The sequence below is a fragment of the Piliocolobus tephrosceles genome, chromosome 9 (genome assembly GCF_002776525.5).
Source record: "Piliocolobus tephrosceles isolate RC106 chromosome 9, ASM277652v3, whole genome shotgun sequence".
NCBI lineage: Eukaryota > Metazoa > Chordata > Mammalia > Primates > Cercopithecidae > Piliocolobus > Piliocolobus tephrosceles.
In genome coordinates, this window is record NC_045442.1 from 101352082 (window position 1) to 101357687 (window position 5606).

Sequence of the window (5606 nt, forward strand, 5' to 3'; positions counted from 1 at the left end):
CTAAGGAGGAGGATCTCCAACTGGTTGAAGCTGAGACTGGATCTTTGCTTTTTAAGTTGTGTGGGAGGTGGGGAACGCGCGCACGCACACACACACACACACACACACAATTAATCCTCCCTTAATAACATTCCAGAATAGCTATTCCCTTACCCTTCAACTTCCTATGGATTCTCATGACACTGGTTTTGTTTTTGCACAAAAGATTTGACTTGGTCAGTCATGCTCCTTTGTTATTTTGTGCCTTTAACCCCCTTTCTCTGTGGAGAAAGGCTACCACGAGAAAGGTAATTTTCTCTTGTCCAAAACCCAGGACCACACAGGCTCAGTACCAAGCTTCTTTTGGGACAGTATTCGACAGGGCATACCAACACGTCTTTTTTTAGAAAAGACCATAAGTGCCTTATCTTACTCCTTTGGAATTTTCCGCAGTTATTTAATCTCTAGTTTAGGAAAAGTTGGTTTGAGGGTTCTTCAAATCTCCTGGAGCCTCTTACATCAGATCTGTGAGCTTGATTCACTTGAGGTGGATGGGTGTTGTGTTTGCCAGCATACCTCATTTCCATCTCTCCTCCCTACTGACTAGAAACCTTGTGGTTAAAATAACACACAGCCTCTATTCAGAGCTCAAACTTAGAGCTGCTATCGGAGGAGGATTTTAGATTTAGGAAATTCTCAGCAGAGCATCCGAGGGGCTTTTGAAAAATTCAATTCTTTAGACGCTCATGAAGAAATCAGGGATTTCCTCAGGTAAATATTTTCTTCCCTTTTCCATTGTTTTGTCGAAAGGATGATTAAGAAAATAGGGCCGGTAATCACTGAAAAACGGCAGCTGCTTTCTAGCTTTTTGCTGGTGAACAGGGCTTGTGACGGTTTCTCTGAAAGGGAAATAAAGTGATAAAACAAGGATCTCCTGGAGGGAGAGCTGCAGAAACAATTCTCTGTGGAGAAAGGGCTGGGTGTTTGAGAAAGAGAGATGCCCCGGCGGAGTCACCGCATCGTATTTGGTTGTATATAGGTTACAAAGGTAGAAAATACAGTCTGTTGGTCTTATTCACTGTCTGGGGCAGTGGCTCTGAGGTTGGTCATGTGACCAGCTCATACAGGAGCAGTTCCCAGAACTATCTTTAGCATCATATGTTCTTATTGAATAAAACTAAACTGCTTCTCCTTCCATGTGGCTGCTCTTCAAGTAATTATGTGCCACTGTTTTTATCTGTTTATATTTCTATCTATCTATCATCTATTATGTATCTATCATCTATCTATCTATATTCTGCTTTAAACTTTTTGTGAAATACAGTTCTATTATCTCATATTTTCATATTTTTTAAACTCATGACTTTCTAAGTGATACATCGTTAGAGACTTGTCTTAAATCTATCGCAAAATGTGTTAACATTTTCTTCCAATACCAGTAACTATGGTCTCCTGAACTAAAAGAACAGTTCATTTGCAGAATGAGTCATTTTTCTGAAAAACCTGCCACCACACCTCCTGGTCTTTCTTTTTTTATTGTGCTGTTTTGTGTTTTTTGGTAAACATCGGTGCCTATGAAAGCTTTCAATATAGCTCATTGTGGCTGGACCAGGTATTTTCTAGTTTGCCAATCTATAACTCTCCTGAGACATTATCATTTTTCCTTCACACTTGCAATTGAAGAAAATTTCCTACCTACTTGATGATAAAGCCAAAGAATCAATCAATCAGTTGTCAGTCAAACATTTATTCACATGCATGCATTATATATGCTCTGCATCAAAATAGTTACCAGGGTTGGGGGAAGGCAGTTTCAAAGAAATAAATATCACCCTTGGTGTTTATCCTGTATCTCCCATCTACATTTATCAAATAGTTACAAAACATTATCAGATAGCACAAAATCAAGTGCCAAATTTCAAACTTCAGATTACAGGTGAGGTTGAAGTGGCCATACAGCTACCATTCAGGAGAGCCCACTGTGCACAGGGAACTAAGTCAACCACTTTGCGATCATCTTATTTTATTCTCTCAATAGCCCTTATTTTACATATGAGGAAAGAGAAACTTACAGAGGGGGCTAAGTGCCCAGTGTCATACTGCTGACGAGTCATAGACACAATGCTCAAATCTTTAATGCACCCAACCTTTACGAGGCCGAGGCTGGAGAATCATTTGAGGACAGGAGTTCAAGACCATCCTGGGCAACATAGCAAGATCCCATCTCTAAAAAAAATTATTTTTAAAAGCAAATGCACCTAAGAAGAAGTTGTCCCTGGGTGGGGTGCCAAAGGGTGTTCAAGTATTCAAAGGGCCAGAAGGAGCAGTGTGCAGATGAGGAACAGGTTCGAAGGGTCCAGGGTGTCTGGAGGACAGTGCAACAGTGCATGCCCTGATCAGAGGTAAAAAGGGAAGTACTAAGAAAGAGAGGTGGAGCGGGGTGGGCCCAGAAGGCACCCTGTGAGGAGGGTGGAGCCAGGTTCTGATGAATGCTGCTCTGAGCCATCTGTCTGCTTTGTGCTTCCTTCCTCTCTGCTGGGAAGTTTCTTTCTTTTTTTTGAGACAGAGTCTCGCTCTGTCGCCGAGACTGGAGTGCAGTAGCACGATCTTGGCTCACTGCAACCTCCACCTACTGGGTTCAAGCGATTCTCCTCCCTCAGCCTCCCGAGTAGTTGGGATTACAGATGCCCGCCACCACACCGGCTGACTTTTGTATTTTTAGTAGAGACAGGGTTTCACCATGTTGGCCAGACTGGTCTTGAACTCCTGACCTCAGGTGATCTGCTGCCTTTGGCCTCCCAGAGTGCTGGGATTACAGGCGTGAGCCACCACGCCTGGCCCTGGGAGGCTTTTTGCCTACCTCACTGAGGTTTCATATCATATCCTCCTGCCTCAGGTCTTTGCCCAAATTTCCGCTCATTTGTGAGGCTTTCTTTGACCTTGCTATTCAAAGAGAACCCCATGACCACCTTCATTGACTCTCCTTAAAAATTGTGACAAAATACACATAATAGATAATATACCATTTTAACCATTTATAAAGTGTACAGAGCAGTGATATTTCGTACTGTACATTCACGATGTCATGCAACCATTGCCACTATCTAGTTCTAGAGCATTTCATCACCCAAAAAGGAAACCCTCTGCCCATTAAGCAGTCACGCCCCATTATCCTCTTTCCAAGCTCCACAGAACCCCTGAGCTGCATTTCATCTCTATGGATTTTTTGTTTGTTTGTTTGTTTTTGAGATGGAGTCTCACTCTGTCACCCAGGCTGGAGTGCAGTGGCACAATCTTAGCTCATTGCAACCTCTGCCTCCCAGGTTCAAGTGATTCTCCTGCCTCAGCTTCCTGAGTAGCTGGGATTACAGGCACGTACCACCATGCCCGGCTAATTTTTTGTATTTTTAGTAGAGACGGGGTTTCATCATGTTGACCAGGCTGGTCTCGACCTCCTGACTGCAGGTGATCCACCCATCTCAGCCTCCCAGAGTGCTGGGATTACAGGCATGAGCCACCGTGCCCAGCCTGGATATTTCATGTAAATGAAATCATACATTACGTGACTTTTTGTGTCTGGCTTATTTCACTTAGCATAATAATTTTTTTTGTTTGTTTAAATTTAATTTTTCTAAAGAGACAGGATCTCACTGTGTTGCTGAAGCTGGAGTGCAGTGGCACAATCATAGCTCCCCGCAGTCAGCTTTGAACTCCTAGGCTCAATCGATCTTCCTGTCTCAGGCTCCTAAGTAGCTTGGATGACAGATGCATGCTGTTGTGCCCAGCTAATTTTTAAAAAATTTTTTTGTAGAGACAGTGTCTTGTTTTGTTGCCCAGGCTGGTCTTGAACTCCTGGCTTCAAGTGATCCTTCCACCTCAGCCTCCCAAAGTGCTGGGATTATAGGTGTGAGCCACTGCACCCAGCCCAGCATCATATTCTTAATGTTCGTCCATGAGGTAGCCTGCATCGGTCCTCCATTCTGTTCTATGGCTGAATGATAGTACATTGTGCGTATGTATCACATTTTGTTTATGCTTTATCAGTTCATGGTGATTTGAGTTGTTTCCACTTTTCAGTTATTGTGAATAGTGCTGCCATGAGCATGGGTGGACAAGTTTTCACTTGAACCCATATTTTCAGCTCTATGGGGGCATCTACCTGGGAGTGGAATTGCTGGATCATATGGTGAGTCTATGTTTAACTTTTTGAGGAACTGCCAAACTATTTTCCACAGCAGCTGCACTATTTCACATTCCCACCAGCACTGTAGGAAGGTTCCAATTTCTCCACATTCTTGCCAAAAGTTATTTTCCGGTTATTTTTATGATCGTCATCCTACTGGGTGTGAAGTGTGAGCTCACTGTGGATTTGAATTGCATTTCCCTCATGACTAATGACATAGAGCCTCTTTTCATTTGCTTGTTGGCCATTTGTCCAGTCATTCACTTTGTATTTCCTTTATCTGGCTTTATTTTTCTTTATACATAGCTTTATGATTTATCACGTCATGTCACATCACATTTTTACTTATTTAAATGAATAAATGAAATGTTACCTATCTCCTCCTAGGACTATGAAAGCCTCATGAAGACAGGGATTCTGTCTATTATTGTATCTCAGAACTTAAGACTGTGTTCATCACTGTGGGAACTCAGTATGTATTTGCAGAATAATTGAAGAGCAAATTATGGTTATTCCCCAGCCCTGGGCCTAAGGTCTCTCCCATCTTCAGATGGGTCAATGGTGGGACAGGATTGCTTGAGGCCAGGAGTTAGAGACCAGCCTGGGCAACATAGCAAGACCCCACCTCTACAAAAAAAATTTTTTTGAAGAAAATGCACACAAGAAGAAGTAACCCCTGGGCTGGGTCCTGAAGGGTTGTCAAGCACTCAAATGGCCAGGAAGAGCAGTGTGCAGGTGAGGAACAGGGTGGAAGGTCCAGAGTGAGTGGAGAGCCACAGCTGGTCCAAACATCAGCAGACCCATACATGAGGGGGTCCACACATCAACCAGTCCATGTATCAGGTCGGGGGGAGAGGCATACATCAGGATGTTCACCCATCAGCTGGTCTATACATCAGGGGTCTATACATTTGCTGGCCCATACATCAGTTAGTCCATATCTCAGTGGGTGCATACATCAGCTGGTCCATACATCAGTGGGTGCATACGTCAGCTGGTCCATATATGGGTGAGTCACACATCAGGAGGTTTACACATCAGTGGTCCATGTACCAGGGGTCCATGCATCAGCTGCTCCATACATCAGGGGGTCCATACATCACCTGGCCCACACATCAGCTTGTTCCTATATCAGAGGGGGCATACATCAGGAGGTTCACACATCAGCTGGTTCATACATCATTGCATCCATACGTCAACTAACCCATACATCAGCGGGTCCGTACAATCATCTGTCCTATACATCAGGGAGTCCATACATCAGCTAGTCCATATATCGGGGGGCACACATCTGGAGTTTCACACATCAGCTGGTCCATACATCAGGGGTCCATACATCAACAGGTCTATACATCAGCTCGTCCATACGCCAGCTGGTCCACACATCAGCTGGTCTATACATCACCTGGCCCATACATCAGGGAGTCTGTACATCACCTGGCCC

At 43.9% G+C, this 5606-nt stretch overlaps 1 protein-coding gene across 2 annotated transcripts in view; it reads left to right on the forward strand.

The window, feature by feature from the left end:
• The first annotated feature begins 622 nt into the window (after window positions 1–622).
• The window catches only part of JCAD (junctional cadherin 5 associated), a 104021-nt gene continuing 99037 nt past the window's right edge, over window positions 623–5606 (forward strand). For both annotated transcript variants that reach the window (XM_023218102.2, XM_023218103.2), the window contains exon 1: window positions 623–750. The gene's annotated coding sequence lies outside the window, so the exon portion shown is untranslated. The remainder of the gene's footprint in view (window positions 751–5606) is intronic.